Genomic DNA, 17,536 nt, shown 5'->3' on the forward strand with positions numbered 1-17,536 from the left:
TGCATCTAACCTGTGTTCTGATATGAAAGACGACACTCAAGTTTGGCTCCTACTGGAAGAGGTTCAGTAGCATTAGCTGCATGCGAAATACTGAATTTCACAGCACTGGGAGCAAGATGAATGTTATTGTTTAAACAGATTCATTAGGAGGTCAGTACTTCAGCAAGCTCTTAACAAGAGCTCTTGATTCTTAGAATCTTTGGAAAGCTGTAGTAATTCCTGCTTAGGTGCTTAAATATAGATTTGAGACTTAATACTAGACAACAGGATTTGAATAATCAGACCTAGCTGCACATATGTACAGATGTGTGCTGGGAGTGCTCAGGGCATGTTAAGAGAGCCCAAGTGGCAGGGTTTTTATGCGTGTGGGTTTTTGGGGTGTATATTTCTTGGTAGTCCCAAAAGAGTAGGCTTGCAGGAATTTAAAGCATTGCTTACAGATGAGTCAGAAGCATAAAAATCACCCTTTTTCTTTTTGCAGCCCAAAGGATAAAATCTGTCTGCCGTTGTTCAGAGCAGAGCCAGTGCTGTGGCTAGTGATTCCCACGCTGGAGTCATTTGGGCTTTTCTTATGATGGCTGGTTTTCTCCCCTCTTGTAACTGGTTAGGTAACATGTAACAGACTCTGCCTTGGACAGATCCTAATGTTAAATAGCATTTGTTATGTTCCGCGGTCGTACGTTTCCTTCTTTATGCAAGAAGCTGAGGTCTTGTTAATGCGCTGCTAATGCTATACTTCCATGATACCCACATCGGAAAGTTGTCTGGCTTTGTTGTGGGCTGGGGCAGTTGATGTTGCCCTGAGAAGAGCAAGAAGATGGAGCAGACTGACCTGAAGCCATAATTGTGGGGAACGTTGTCCATGTGTGATTTTTAGGTGACAGTTTTTCCTCTAGGGTCACTACAGTGGGTATGTAGCAGAAGGAGAACATCTTGTTGAGTGGACATGGCTGAGCTACTGCAAAGTTGCGTGCAGAAGCATGGAGACTCACTGTTGGTGGCAGTGGTAGCTGTTGATAGCACTGTGAATTATGGTCATGTTTCCCCAGGTTGGCTGCTACACTGTGAAGAAGTCCAAGCTCCTTTTCCACTGCTTTCCATCCCACCTGGCTTGTCTCCATTTTCCACCCATCTGGTGCTACTGCAGTGGTTCCAGAGGGTCTCTGGCCATCTGGGAGGAGATTGAGGCATTGGCGTGGGTAGAAGACCTGGCAGAGGGCAGTGATTCTGCGTTGGCAGAGCAAGGGAAGAAAAGGGGGCAATGAAAGGGACCCATGTGGTTTGTAACGGTGTAATGGAGAAGTGCAAGGCATAACATTTATTACCTGCCTGCCTCTGTCCCTGTAACTTCTTTATTTCTGATTCCCAAGGGCTGATCTTGCTGTGCCCTGCCAGTAGCTGAACTGGTTATTGAATTTAAGTTAAAACCAAAGCACTTGCTCGCAACTCAGTTTGAACCCAGGTCCGTGTCACCGCTCCCCCCTCCCCCTCCAACTGGACAGGTCAGAAATTGGGCTGGAAAAAAACCAAACTTCTTGGGGATGGTCCCTTACCCAAAGGGAACGATAGGAATGAGTAGGGTGAAAACCCCATGAAGGGCTGAATAATTTATTGTGTTAATGCGGGGGTTCTTGGTGAGGTGTAAATGCCAGCCCCTTGGGTTGTATGTCAGCCCAAACCTTGTCTCTGACATCTGATGGCACCCTCGGTCTTCTCAAACCTCTCTGATATGAATGAGTTGCTAGAAATCAGACTTGATGAAGCACTTTTTTCCCTGCTATGGAGCAAGCATGAATGTTTGGTCCCCAGCGTGGTATTAGGAAGAAGCTGGAGCAATGATTACATGGTTTGGTTGCAAGTTTATCTATGCTGGGATTTCAGCTCTTGGCATTAACACCTACCAAGCAATTACTCCGTGGCATTGATGTGGCCTGTGCCTAACAGGGGGTTGTTCTCCTTGAACACTTAACTGATCACTGGAAAAACAGATGACAGTGGCTTAATTTAACCCTTCTAATTCAGCAGAGGAGTTAAAATGAATGGGGTGAATAGGGAGGAAAATCTTGTGTGTGTTCCCAAACTGCAGGCAGTTTTATCTTAAACCATGTATTTTTACATGAAGAGGAGCATTAAAGGAGTCCTGGAGTGCTATTCAGGTCCATTTTCTTCCAGTGCTTACAGAGAATAAAATTCCAGCATGAAAATAGCTCCTCATTGGAAGCTTGTGCTTTGATGAGAAGCCTGAAACTTGCTGCATTTATGCAAGAGGGGTCATGGTATTCCTTTCAGTAAGGATTTAAAATCTATTTAGTCTCATTTTAGTTGGGTTTGTGAGGATCACTTAGCAAAACGATGTTCGTGGATGGAGAACGATGGTTTCTGAGATTGCAGGGCCTGGTTTTCACCGCGGACACACCTTTGGGAAGCCTGGCTGCTGCCATGATGGTGCCCAGCAGGATCCAGGGAGGGTGTAAATCTCACTCTGCCGAGTGGCTGTGGCATTCTGGTCTCATGATCTCCACAAGATGTCAGTGTAGATTTATTGGATTAGATATAAAATCCTCGTGCTGTTCCCCCTGCAGATTAAAGCAAAAACTGTTTTAGAGCTACACAATAGGTTTGATTGTGCTCTGGAATGTGTCGCCTGTGGAGGAGCGACATGGTGAGTGCTGGCGTCCAGGGAGGGGTTTGAGTGACACCCCGAAATGGGAACAGAGCTCCTGGCAAAAAAGGGCAACACTTTGCTCATATCAAGGTGCCTTTACTCCCTTGGGGATGAGTTGCATATGTGTAATATGCAATATTTCACTTGTTCAATGAAGTGCTCTATATTGTACTCAAATTAAAGCTGGAAGCCTGAAGAAAAACTAGAAGGGCCAACCTGGGTGATAGGAAAGATCTGAGAGTGGTTGGATCCAGTTGTGCATTGGAGAAGCTTAACTGCTGGCATGTGGTATCCAAAGCTTTCTTTCTTGACATACAAAAAGTGGTCTTGAAATGTTGAGCAATGAGCTGTGACCCTTCAAAGAAACCAGGACACAGCGTCCAACCCTCTTCACCTTTTACTCTTTTGCATATCAGTCCCTGTTGTCAGAGAAACTTTTTAATGCCTGTTGAGGTGAAGTCAGATGGATGACAGCAACAGAGTTTTTACATGGAAGATGATGTAAAGCATTGGCAGTGGTGGTGGAGATGCTGACCCAAGCCCAGGTCTGGCCCCGTGAGGGAGGGAGCTTCCCCAGCCAGCCTGGGCTGCTCCATGCCCCTGCACTGCCCAGCCTCTCTTGGGACTACCCTGCCCTGGGTATTGCTGGGCCACCTGAGCTTCCCCTGCGCTGCCGGCTCCCAGCTGTTTCACTCACAGCATGGAAAAGAGGCAGCGTGACCAGCTGCCATAGGGATGGTTCAGAGCCAGCTTCCCGGTCTTCTCCCTTAGAGCCCCTGGTATTTATTCCCATTTTCCCAATAAAAGCCAAATGCAATGCAGAACCTCGCCCTGCCCCCTCTCCTTGCAGCTGGGCTGTGGTCCCCCCACCTGCTGGCGCTGGCCTGGTGTGGGTGGCCCCACTCCCACTGTCGTGCTCGAAAGCCACAGGAGCCGCTGAGCGATGATTCATTTATGGTCCCCGGTGCTGCACCCTGTCACCCGCGAGAGAGGGGAGGGAGCGAAAGGTGACGGTATTTGTCAGCGATGGCAGAAATAGCCACGTTTCAGTTTTCACTGGGGAAGCGGGGAGGGAGATCAAGATCAGGGCAGTGCTCAGCCCCGTTCCCAGGCCTGCCTCGCAGCTGCGAGGGAAAAGCAGTGCCCCCTTTTCTTTACAGGCAAACGTTTCCCCACCTAAATTTGCCTGAGAGGATCCCAGCCACTCCCCAGCATTTGCACTGTGTGGATCAGCTAGAGCTGGGGATACAAACTGCCTCTCCCCTTGGTGCGTTGTGTACCAGCTCACACTGGGGACAGCTGACATGACTTTCTGGGGTCAAGGGGCTTCCGAGGAGGCACTTGTGTTTTCCTGCCCTTCGTGCCACAGCAGCTGCTGTGCTCCATTTGACTGGTGGCCGCACCGGGGGGTTGTTCTTATTTTTCTGCTGGCAAAGGGGTTTTGCCTGTTCGAGGTCTGGACTCTGCTGGCATGCTTGCCACTGGCTGCGGGCCAGCGGTTGGGATGTGCTCCTGGGCTGCCCGGGACAGGGGATGCTCTGCAAAGCTGGGCAGTTTTCAAAGATAAGGGATAATCTTATCTTTAGACCTGATTTTTAAACAGAATGAATCCTGATGCTCAGCACGCTGCAGTCACATTGGATAAGGGAAAAGGTGCAAACAAAACATCCACCTGGATTTAAGGGCAGAGCTGTGAGCTTGTTCCTCAGGTTAGTGATTACCCCCTGAAATCAATGGGATTGCTCAAGCAAATTGCCACACTGGGTATAAGAAGACTTTACTGTGAACTCGCCCTAAGCCTCCTTGGTGAGGGGATGTTTGCTTAGTGCTTTCCGAGGGGAAAAATGGAACTGGAGGCACATACCCACAGCTGCTCCTAAAAACCTCCCAGTCTGTTCGACCAGGGTTTATTCCATTAAATATATATATAATCTATGATAGCCCGAACATAGTAGCAAATGCAAAATTGTTTTATAAAACTGGATTTTGTAAAGCTGGATTTATAAACCCACAAGCTATAAGACAAAAAGGGGCAAAATGAAAGGAAAATAAAATATAAGGAATACTTCAAGTTTAGCTCAATTTTAAGCAGAAAATGAATGCTTTAGCAGCGTTGCTCTCAATGTGATCAGCGGCTGTATTTTGCTCAAAAAGGCCCTGTGATCACTGAGTTTAAAACCCTGGGTACATTGCTCTTAGGAAATTATTGGAAGTTACCTTTTTTCCCCTCTCTCCTGAATTTTTTGAAAAGGGTTGTTTTAGGACACTCACAAGATATACAGGCCTCAGTGTGGCAGTGCTATATCAGATTGGCAGCGACACTGAGCGGCAATATCCAGAACTGGATTGTGAAGGTGTAAATCTGAGTTTCCGATTGCTCCAAAATCATAAGCAGCTGCCCAGTGCGTGAAAGGTTGGTTGCCTGAATTCAGAGCTGCAGTCAATTGTTTCCTCAGTCGTTGCAAGCCGTGTGATTTACTAACCAGAGTGGCAGAGAGGGATGAAGGCTGCCTAAAGCCACTCAAGGCACCCCCATGGCTGGTGGGGCTGCTGTGGGTCCTGCTGGGATGCAGTGGTGGGGGAGGAGGGGATTCCCGTTGCTCTGCAGAGGCCAGCTGTCCCACCTGCTGTTAATTTTCCACTTTGCCCTCTCCTAGACCTGAAGCATCTTCTACTCCTTTGTAAGTGCCTTCTGCTGATGTTTTAAAAGCGATTGGCAAACTTCCCTGCTGCAGGGGCTGCTTGGCTTCTTTCCCCCACATCCACAGAGAAAAGACCCTAATGTGAGGGGTGTTTGCAAGTGTGAAAAATGAAGCTAAGGCTCCTTTCCCTATCTAATAATTTTTAAAGATTTGATGAAGCAAGCTTGGCAGTCTTTCCAGGTGCCTGCTGTGCCTCTCCTGCTTGCCCAGAGCCCAGTGCTGCTGGTTGTCACTCACAGAAGCCATGGAGACCCGACTCTGTGCATTGACTTCCACGGGAGCTTTGCCGTTAACGTTGTTGCTCCCAGCATCAATCCCTGTGAGACAAGACCGGTAACCTTGCTTGAGATGTCAGGCTGGGGCCCCCCGCCATCAGGCTCCTGCTGGAGGAGACTTTGTGGCTGTGCATCTGCCAAGAAGAGATGTTAGAGGGGATGTGCCTTCTGCCAGGCTACACCGACTCCCCTGGTATGTGTGCACCATGCAACATGTAGGTTTGGTTTGAGCATAACCGCCACTTGAGGCAGTTTTTCTGCAGCATGATGATAATAGAACTGACCAAAACAGTAGCTAAAACACCCAACCCCAATGTTTTTGCTGCTGTGAACCAAGGGTCTGGGAATGGCCTCCTTTCCAAAGCCTCACTCTGCGCTGGGTTGCACGGTGGTTTATTTTGTGCATGGAAAGGTGATGGCAAAGAGGGGAGGGGAGCAGGCTTTGCGCTTTTGAAGGAGCGCATTTCAGTTTGGCACTGGGCAGTAATCGAGGTGGGCTTGGGTCGGCTGATGCCCAGCCTGCAGCCCCCCAGTCCCTGAGCCACAGTGTACCTGGCTGCATGCCCACTGGCTCAGGGTTGTAGCTTCTGCAGCTCCTTGAGCCCCGGATTTCACAAAATTTTAAAAGAAACCTGGGTTTCTGTCTCGGTAGTGGCATTATTTAGAGGTTGGAAGGGTCTGCGTGAGGCTCATTCCCAATTCTCCACGGCCATTGCCAATAACTTGTTTTTTGTCTCTTCTTCTGCAGTACATGCCCCAAACGGATGTTTAATCTGATGCCAATGTAGGAAGCAGACAGCTTTCACCCATCTTATCACCACCACTGAAGTATTTAAACCATACTGCGGTGTGGGGGGAATTCTGCATCCTTCTCTGAGTCATCCTCAGGTCTTTAGGTTGCCAAAGTGCCATGTCAGTAACAGGAGCAGGCTTGGGCATGGCCAAGGAGGCCAAAGCTGGAGGCAGTGCCTGATCAGGGGGCTACAAGGGATGTCCCTGCTCCTCTCCAGGATTTCCAGCACCTTGAGACCCAGCAGCATCACCTCCATCCATCAGCTGGAGCCGAGGGGTGAGTGCTGCAGTTTTTCCTCTCATCCAGCCCTGGGAAAAGTGCTGAGACCTGTTAATCAGATCTTCTCCCTCCTCCCACACCAGGTGGAAATGAGGAAGAAAAAACTGGTCCCCTCCTCTCCTGTCTGGGATGGGAAAGAGAAGCTGTATTTACTTTCCACTGCCTCATAGCTGGAAGGAGGAGGAGAAAAAAGGATGTGGAAAGGGAGAAAGGAGAGGCTCAGGGATGGGGATCCCCATCAATGACCACACTGGGGTCCGCCAAAACCTAAAATGGGCAAACAGGGTGTGCAGTCTGTGGTGTAGCACCCCCACTTGTAGAGAAAATATTTACTGAGTTGTACTGTAACAGTACAGGGCAAAGTGGGAAGGCGACCCAGAGAAAAATTTGTCCCATCTGTGGTTGTGTCAGGGGTGTTGCTGCATGTTATTTATAACATTTAATTATTATTATTTTTACTTGTCCCAGTTCTTCCCAGCCAGAGAAGGTCACTCAAGCCATTCCTCAGGAAACAAAATGGAGCTAAGCTGATAAAAAAGAGTAAAACTCCTGTGGTGGTTTTTTTTTTTTTTTTCTTTTCATAATTTTGCCATTCTCACTTTGGTGGGCACTGAGATTTCCTACACACCTCACCTGCACAAGAGCTGAGTGTGGTGATTAAAAAGATAAGGAAGGGCGGAGCAGTGCAGAGATATGGAGGTGAGTCTGGGTTAATGCTTGCCAAATTAAAAAAAAAAAAAATTAAGACAATTTCTTGGCGACAAGCACCAGGGGCATGTGCCAGGGTAGTGGGCGCTGGGGCTGCAGGAGGGGGCAGGCAGCCGGGCAAGGGGGAAGCTGGCAGAGGGAGTGCAGCCCCCGCCTGCCCCTGCCTATTTCGGTGTGATGCCTGGAGTGGTGTGATAGCCCCTTGGAGATGGAAGAAGAGCCCTTCCACCAGGACAGGATGGGTCTGGGCACCAGATGGGACACACTGGTCCTGGAGAAGGTCACTTGTGGCAGTAGGTCTGGAAGTAGCTGTAGGGTTATAGTTGTGGCTTGCCTCTGTGGTGTGCAGGAATGGTCACGGACACTGAAGGAACACTCCATGTGTCTGACTTGTGTGTGGCCTGAGGTTGCCGGCATCATGGTCCCGAGTCAGGAGGAGTTGTTATTGCTGCAAGAGGAGGCAGAATCAGGCATAAAATGTGAAACATGGGAAGACATTAAAATCCTGTGGCAAGTTTCCCCTACTTTTTTTTTCTCTATATATACTTAAAAAAGAGAACCTGAGGGGCTTGAGGCCTTCCACAAGCACTTACCTTGGGCTGTCGGCTCCAAACTTACCCTATTTTGAGCACAAACTCCCTACTTTGCTGTGGTCTGGTGTAACAGTGTCGTGTGGGATGAGCAGTGCCTCCTCTGCCCTGTCAGTGTGACCCTGCCCAAGAGTAAATGACTGCAGTGGCTGTCAGGTAACAACAATAAAAATTAAATGTTGCTGTTAACACACCGCTCCTCACTCCAATTCTTATAAATAGGCCAGATAGAACAGCTACTAATTTGAATAGTTTCTGTGGCTCCCCTCAGACAGCCTTTGCAGCAGCAGTCCCTGATTTTAATTGGGCTATGGAAAGACATTACCCTTTTCTGAATCATTTGCTAGATCTGCTCACTCCCACAAATGGTGACACATGATTTTACTGCACAGAAGCCAAACATAACAAATCAACAAATAACTCGTGGTATCTGATAATCCAGGTGACGTAGGTGAATAATTGCCCAGAAACTTACAGGAAGACACTCGGATGCTAGGTTTTTTAAAGGTGACAAATAAACCATGAGTATCAGGTTGCATGCTTTGGCTTTTTGCCGTAATGGAGATAAAGATTTGAGTCCAGGACATCTAGGGCTAAGTCAGTTCAAAGGTCTATGACGAGGGTTTGTCTCTGGGAGGAATGTGCTTCACTCCCCATTAAAATGATCCTACATGGAGGTGCTCTTGCTGAGAGGTAAGGATCTTCATGCCACCTCATGCCACCCTAGAGCTCCTGAGTCCTCCATGTGAACAAGATCCATCGTTCACGGATCATGAGGTCAAAATGAGGCAACATAACCCTCTAATCCGATATCACATGCACTGCAAACCGGGTGGCTTGTTAATTTCAACTAGAGAATCTTTTTTTTTCAGAAAAAAGCAAGCAAAGAATCCAAATATTTGGGACTTAATAATTTCCAGCAGTGGAGAGCCCACAGCATTGCTGGGTAAGTTGTTGCAGTGGTTAATTATGCTGATCAAGTCAATGGAGTTACTGTAAACTCAAGTTATACCAGCGTGACTGAATACAAAATTTGGCCTAGTTACCCAAAAGGAGCAGCACTTTGAAGTCTCTGTATGTCTTTAAATAAAATTATTCTCCAGCAGAAGATGTGGAAATGCAAGACTTTGCCTCTAAAGCATACTACAGCAGTCAATTGGTCTCCAGTATACTACTGGAATATTAATACCACATCCAAATTGCACCCATGTTTAAGACAGTTAATTGGACTTATTTTATGCATAAGTCTGTCGTCGTTAGGGCTATATTGCTGCTGGCTGTGATAACATATTTATCTGTTAACTTCCAAGCTGCTACGACTAACACCAGCTACTCATGAAATGAGTCAGCTAACTTTCCTTTTAACCGTTTGTTCTGCTCCCTGAAGGTGTTATGAATGTTGTGGTATGACAAGCTGGTCAACACTCATTCCTTTAAAGCTTATGTAGCAATTTTATTGTCACAATAGGCTTTCTAAAAAATGGGGTCAGAGTTTTGCAGCAACTGGGCAAGAAACATTTCCCCCTTCAGTGCGAAGACCTGAGTGAAAACAATTGTTTTGATTTATTTTAAAAGTATCTTATGATGGAAATTGGTGTTACAATACCCACTTTTTTTCTTCCACAGGAACAATTCTTACAGGCTATCTGAATTATCCAGAAACTGCCAAGGCAGATTTATACTTACTGGATTATAAAGAAATACACTGCAAACCACTGCAACAAATCATTATTAATCACAATCAATCGGAGTGATTAAAGCTCTGAAATCTCTCCTGAAGTTGCATTAATGAATGAGAGATTGCATGCAAATGGCACTGTGCTTCTCAGTCCCAGACAGATGTTGTGTCTCTCATCCACCCTCTCACCCGGTGCGCTGGAAGGTTCTCCCTTGAACCGATGTCACCATAAATGGCTTTTCCAACCCAGGTGAAATTTCCACGGGAGGACTGGGGATGTTTATCCCAAAGAAAGAAGGAACGCTGTAGCTTGTTACACCCTAAAAAGATGTTAACCCCTATAGACTGGTCACACCCTTACTCAGGTAAAATATTTTCAGACTAGCTAACTTATCTCTTCACATGTAAAATGTCTGTGGTATTCTTCTTAACTTCCTGTGCCTAACTGCTGGTGCTATGGTTGCTATACATGGCCAAGAAGCTACGCTTTCCCACCCCAGACATGAACAGAGCGCTCCAGCATATATTTATCTTTTTTTTCCATACTTCACAGAAATATTTTGAAGCTTAGAAGTCTCTTGGATTATGTTTATTTGGTGTTTCAATAACGTCCTGTGAAAATGCTTGCAAAGGATTATTCTTTCTGGTCTGAGATGATTTACTTATTCCTCCAACTCAATGTTTGCTTCATGCTGATTATAAGGGCCATAAAACCATGGCACTGAAATGCATCATTTCCAGAGGCTGCTTGCTCTCTTTGCTGGGAGAAAATGAGGAATCACACCCCAGAGGATGCTTCCCAGACAGAGGACGGAGCCTGCTCTCCTGGGGCTGCAGAGCGGGGCAACAAGATGCGGCTGTGCCAGAAGTCCACTGTTGCCAGCGCTGGCTGGGAGCGGAGGGTGATGGATGCCCCTAGGTATGTTCATGGCTGACAGCATGTGAGGAAGGCCCCATAAAGTGTAATCCTTAATCTGTCTCCTTGGGAGCCCAGAAAGGCTGACATGGTGGGACGTGCCTGAATTTGGGCCCTTTAAAGATAGAACAGGATGATAATTCCTCCATGCCTACCATGCTGGCATGAACTTGGCCTGCATGATAGAACCTTTGATAATGTCTCTGTGTTTTATCCTCACCCAAACCAGCCAAAATGAAAAAAGAAGTCCCACATTACCCAGTGCCCACCGGTCCATGCCCCCTGGGAGACAGATGTGAATGTTCACCACCTGCTCCAACCAGGAGGCAGAAGATATTCCTACAGACATGGGTGCACACGCCTGGGAGAGCAGCGGTGTAATTGCTGAGTGGTGAATACCAGTTTATCATGTTCTGGGATCCTTCCCCATGTACACCCACTTTATATGCTTCTTTCCTGTTTAGAGGGGAGATTATCTCAGCCCATAAACACCCTGTAGTGAGATAGCTTTGTGTAGCTCTCCTCCATATAGAAGAGGTAATGATAAGGATGCCCAGTGTAAGGAAACATGTGCACCACAGGACCTGTCCTCTGGGCTGTTCTGCTTCTAGGTGCCCTTTTGAGGACACCTCCTCCAGCTGCTGTGCAGCGATAAACCATGTCCACGCTGCGTCCGCAGCACTGAGAGCACCTTCAGCTCAGCAGAGTTTTGCAGCTGCTGGAAGAGGCATTTGTGGGAAGAGATGTCAACACCTACTTTAGGGTGCTCCCATATCCCAGCACAGCATGGATGTCCCTCAAAGGCTGGGAGAGGTGACCCAGATCCAATGCATCATATCTCCCCAAAGGGTGTTGCTGCAAAGCAGTGCTTCTTGACGCAATTGTCACTAAGAATAGTCACAGGAATGAGGTAGGTGTGTTTTAATGAAGAGCAGCTTTAGCTTCGCTGTGAGTCCCCATGTGGGAGGATTGCTTTGCTGTGGGTCAGTGCTGTGGGTGGGTTCACCTCACTCCTCCACAAGGCCACTGGCCCCAGGCACTGCAAGATCACCCCTGTGGCTCTTGCCAAAAGTTACTTGAAATCTCTCCTTGATGGTGATGCCGTTGTTGGTGAAGGAGGCGATGAGCTGGACTGATAGTTGTGTCTGCTATAGAACAATAGATAAGCAAACATTTGAGGAGGAAGAATCTAGTGAGGGGAGAAAAAGAACCTGTATTTCTCACGGTATCAGGATACAAGCGCTTGGCTAACAGGCCAGTTTGAGCTGGGACTATTTCAATCCAGAGTGTTTTAACAGGGCAAAAGGGCCAGCTGGTCTTGGAGGCTGATCATCTTCCTCTTTTTGTAAAAATTGAAGGGCTGTGTCCCCAGTAGGTCTGTTTTGATTTAACACTCACCTGAAAGGAATCGGGAGCACCTCCACAAGCACCTAATACTTATGTGAGCCTGCAGTTCATCCCTACAAACGTGCACACGGTGCGGTGTGTGCCAGACTTTCAGATCATGGGGTATCATAGAGCATTTTCTGCTTAACTTTTTTCATAGTCTTTATAAGAATTTCCTATTTTTATCCTCAACTGTTACTTACTGAGTTAAAGGGGTGTGCTTGCAGAGGATATTCATCCCTGGCATTCATCCCAGGTTACTTGGACAGCTACCTGAGAGCCTTCATGTTTGTTCTTACCTTCATGAGCCCTTATCCCTATACGCTTCTCTCAGAGAAACCTGGCATCTGACCCTAGCATTGCTCCTCCGTTCCTGTGAACGGTTTCATGGTTTGAATGTCTGAGGCTGTGTTCTGCTTTTCTGTCTATCTAGTTCACAAATACTCACCGCTGAAATGATCCTCTAACTCTGAGCTGACCACAAGATGCTATGTTCAGCAAAAGCAGGTTTGCTCTTCAAAACCTTTCCTGCTGCCTCTTGGTACAGCATTGCTTTGTGAATCAGTGTCTCCCTTCTAATGGTAAACTGTCCCATTCATAGTCAAGATGATGTTTCTGGCACTGAACATAGCTGTATTCTGAAAAGTCTCTCCGGCTCCTCTTTAATCTTTCCCTTTTTAACTGTGGGGGTTGTGCATGTTCTGCTTCTCAGTAGGTACTAGAAGCTCTTATCTAAAGACTCTTGCAAAAAGGTTTTGCTTCTTTTAAGAGAGCCAGACACTGCTAGTGTGTGTTTCTTTCCATGCTGTTTTCTGTAAGTTCATTCTGGGTGCTTCTTGCTGCTGTCTCCCTGGACCCTCAGTTTGTATCCTCTTCCTCTGCACATTGCTTTAAAGTAGTTCTTCCTACCTTCAGGAAAAGACAAAAAGATCCTCTTGCCATGGCCAGTGCATTCCCAGGATGCATCGACACCCTGGAATCCCTGGTTGCTGCAGTGAGGTTCCTGCTCTGCTGGTCACCCTGCCTCCCCATTGCTCTTTGCCCTGCCTCCACTTCTGATATGAAATCAGTGTCTCTGCTGGTAGATAAGGTGAGCCCTGTGGCAGAGGGGCTAATGAAGATGAGTCTTTCTTATAATAACAGGTTAACAGGTGAAGGGAGCAATCTGAGAGGGGGAAATCTACCTTACCCTGTAGTACCAGTACCAGCTGACTCCATCTGCAGTTCTTCCAAACAAGGAAATTCTGGTCTCCTAAAGGCCGTTGGTAATTTTGACTATAATCCGTGCAGGGGGATCAGACTTTAAAGTCCTTGTCAATCTTCTCTCCCTTTCCACTGACACCAGCCCATTTTCAGGTCAACATATTTCATTTTCAAGTTGCTATTAAGTTTACAACATTGGCATGGCATTTTGGAGTAAATTCATTAACAGAACAATGCTCACAGATTACTGATTTGTGTAGCTTTTATCAAAGCAAAGTACAAAGATGCTTTTATTAATACCATCAATACTATTATTATATGGTACTATCAAACATAAAATTTTACATTTAGCTGTGAATTTATTTTACAGAAAAGAAGATGGGTTGCGGTTCTGGCTGAAGATCTTTCTGGTTAAGAAATGGTGTTTTATGTAGAATGGTTGCTGCCTTCGTTTTCTTATCTGGACTGAAATTCACCTTTGTATAAAGAAAAATACATGCTCTCTCAGTCTTCACTGCCATTGGGCACCTGTAAGTCATCTCAAAACTTAGCACTATTTGAAGGTTTTCCATCCAGAATTGAAGTAACAGCGCTAGCCAACACATTGTCTTTAAACACAGAAATTGCCTCCAAAGTATCAGTTGATATTTGATGTAGATTGGATCAAGCATTTGACAGGCCTTAAAAAAAAGTCAGTTGACTGACAACTGTGAAGGCAGATTACTTTCTTTTAATACTGCTTTGACGGAGGACTTTCTTGGTCAATGTCCTGTTAGTGGTGTGACTAAAGTTTGAGCCAGAGCCAAAGCTTACCAACATTTTTCTTGTTGATGTGCTCTGATGTCTGATTTTGTGGGGGTTGGGGTTACCCTTGGAGAATGAGCATGAGCATCTGAAGGAGCTGCACATATCTCTAGCAGCCTGCAGGAAGGGTGAGCTTTGCACTCAGCTGTAGAGGTGTGAAGGTAACTCATGTCCAGGTCAGTGCTAGCTCCTCTATGTTGTTCCCATCAAGTCAAAACAGAGGACTGCTCAGCTCTCCTGGCTTTCAGGCCAGGCTTTGGATAAGTGAATTTTTCTCTGCCTGTTTTTCTTCCTCAACTACAAATGGAGCTGAAGGTGGTTGGCAAGGACCTAAACATTAAGTTTTAGATGCCTGAGTCATGGCAGGTGAATCTTACCCACACATTGAACTGCTAAACGAAGCCGCACACAGGCTCTTGAATGCCCGTCTCCCCAGAAGCCTTGGCCAGCACAAAAACGACTTGAAAGCCGCTCTTCCACCTTATGACTGGGAAGATTGCAGGTACTTTCCCCTTTGCCTGGAGATATTGTTAGAAGGCAGCAGAGGCCCGTTTTACTGCCATAACAAGTTAATTAACTTCATTTTCCCCCAACTAAGCTGAGCAAAGGTTTTGTGTAAGCCACATGCACTATATTGAGAAACAGGGCTTTTCTCCCACGTCCTTGCTGTGCCCGCAGTGATATGGCTAACAAAAGCTGTTGTCTTCTCAAAAGGAAAATCATACTTCTGAATTGTTTCCAATGGCCTGGGTTGCTCTTTTGGATTCTAACTAAACTCACTGCATTAGAAGAAATCCCCATCGTGAATTGCCTGCTTCCCTCACCGAGCCCTTGTGAATCATCCACAAGGGAACAACACGGTGCCGCTACCGTGCTGAGCACAGCAGCTGCCAGGCTGCTCTCCTCGTCTGCTGCAAGACGATGCCCAACATGAGCATTCAACAGCTTTTGTGGGTCGTTCATATGACTTCCAAAATTTTTGGCCTTTTTTTCCCCCAGTTGATTCAAACAAGATATGCCTCCAAGGTTTTGCAAAAGAGGTTTCCAGATACTTTTTCATAGCGGGGTTGTGTGTGACAAGAAGTGTAAAAAGCCTTTGCAAATCAGGAAACTTGTTCTGCAGTGCAGTTGGTATAGGAAAAAGTTCACTTGCTGCTTTTTGTGCTTGGCTCTGCCAGTGCAGATTCAACATCTCGCAGCTTCGATTCCTGCGAAACACTCTCAAAATATTTGTCACAGACTGCTTTTGCTCAAAATCTACAAGAGCAGAGCAAGCTGTGCTACACAGCATGCCAGCATGCTTGTGAAAAATCCCTTCTGGATGCCTGTCACCGCTCTGCTTAGCATTTACCTTTGCACTTGCTATAGCCATTTTCTTGACCTTGTGTTTACCTCCATGGCACTTGCCCACTTCCTTGCTCAGCTGCAGATCTCGTTGGCTGGCTCAGACATCGCTGCACACGCAGCAATCTGTCAGCTAGGCAGTAACCCCACTGAGGAAGAAATGTGCTGATTTCATCTGACATTGGCACATGAATTTGATTAAAATATCAAAGAAAGAATCCATTGACGTAGGTGTTTTTGAAGACCCATTTGCACGACTTCACAGACGTTACTCAAATAGATGTTTTTCCTGATCACCATAAGAAAATCTTGGGTTTGATGATGGAGGAGGAGTTGCTACCCATGCTATAACAGCATTGCTTGGGATGAAGAGTTGTGTAATCGATGTGCCAGTGGTCCACAGCTGATGTTTTGCAAATCACCCATCTGGCCGCTGAGCTACTCTGTCTGCTGATTTCACAGCACCAGCAACCACTGGGTCTCCTTTCTCACCTGCCTCTGGATCAAGCTGAAAACCAAGGAGTGGACAAAGGTGATCTGGGCAACTGCCTCTGCAGAGACTTTCCTTTTGGCTGTGTTGGGCCACAGGTTACTGTCTTGTCCCTGGAGAAACAAGAATCGAGGTGAAAGATTATAATGCAAACCCATAATGCTGCAAAACTGCGGTAGGGCAAAGACATATTCCTGAAGATCTGTCAGAGAAGCCAACAAAAATGAGAGCTGTTCTGGTGAGTCAGAAATATTTGGCTATCACTATCTGCAAACTACAACCTTTGATAACCAGTCAGCTACTGAGAAATTCAGCATACTCAGTGGTGAGTTTTATGATCATCTCTCTTCTCAGCTACCAGATATTGATAGCTTTTTAGGAACATGGTATCTTTTGGGGCTTCTTTGCCCTTGTCCTCTCTCTTTGTTGTTTTCTCCTTTTCTTAGCAGTTAGGCCCATTCTTGAGCTACCTTCCCACCCTTCACAGAAACCTCCATAAGATGACTAAACATCACCACCTTCTCTCTTTCTCCCTCTCTTCAAGCTGCCAGATGTTCAACAGTGGTTACAGTTGGTGACCTGGAAGGGTCTGAATGATATAGATGCCAACACTGTATGATAAGAAATATAAAATGCAGTTATTGTCCATTGGTCAGTCTGCAGGTGGACAAAGCTGGAGATTATTGGTGACAAACCAGTCATCTCTACAGCCTTGGGGCTCTGGGGAGGGTAAGTCCTTTCCTCACCTCTGTGCTTTTTGGAAGGCTGAGGCATGGAGCCTGCCTGGTTTGGGGAACTGACTTTGAACGGGTTACTTGCTGCTGTGCTGCATTTTGAACGTTGCTCTGGAGGAGGCTGTATGTCTGCTTCATACCCCAAGTGCCCTTCTGCTAACAGGGAGTTGAGGAGGAAAGGTCTAGACAGGGTCAGAGACCAGTGCCTGTATTTGCCCTCCTGACTTAGTTCCAATATTAAAATAACCCTCATTAGATTCCCATGATGGAGCAGCAAAGAAAACGCCTATTTATAGAGGCTGAGGAGAATCTACAGAGATCTGGGTTGCTGTTATTTGTCTGAATGGTGCCTCCTGACATCACAAGTGGCTGGAAGGGCTTGTTCAGGAGCAACACAGAAGGCAGCTCTGCCTGGCTGCATTAAAGCCCTAACACAACATTTTCAGCATCTAGAATTGCATTTATTGTCTTTTGTGATGGAAGTCTTATTTTGCAGGAAGTTTCATGTGCAGAGAGGGTAATACTTTTAGAGTCTTGTGAGAAAAGGTTGCTTCTTGCTTTTAACATGACTTTGCAACCACACCATGGTGATTTTACAAAGAGTAAGATTAGGTGTATATGTAGAAGAGAAAAAAAAAAGCTGTAAGAAAAGATTTTGCTAAAAAAAATTATAGGAAGATATCAGCTGAAACGACACATCTGGCAGATCTGGAAAAGTAACAGAAAAGTAACAGAAAAGTCTTGCTTTTCTGCACTGAATTTCCTGTAATGTGAAAATGCAGTTTTGCAACAAAACTATACAAGGCTCAAGTTTTTAACAAATGTTAAGGAATTTTAAAAAATTCGTTTCTGTCCCTTGTCCATTTTGTCTTGACTCCTGAGTCCTTCCTCAAGTGTGTATCCAAACACTCAGTGGCCATCACTGCTGGGTCCTCCTGGGCAGAACACCAGCAAGAAATGCTGAGGGTG

This window comes from Strix uralensis, chromosome 2 (assembly GCF_047716275.1).
Source record: "Strix uralensis isolate ZFMK-TIS-50842 chromosome 2, bStrUra1, whole genome shotgun sequence".
NCBI lineage: Eukaryota > Metazoa > Chordata > Aves > Strigiformes > Strigidae > Strix > Strix uralensis.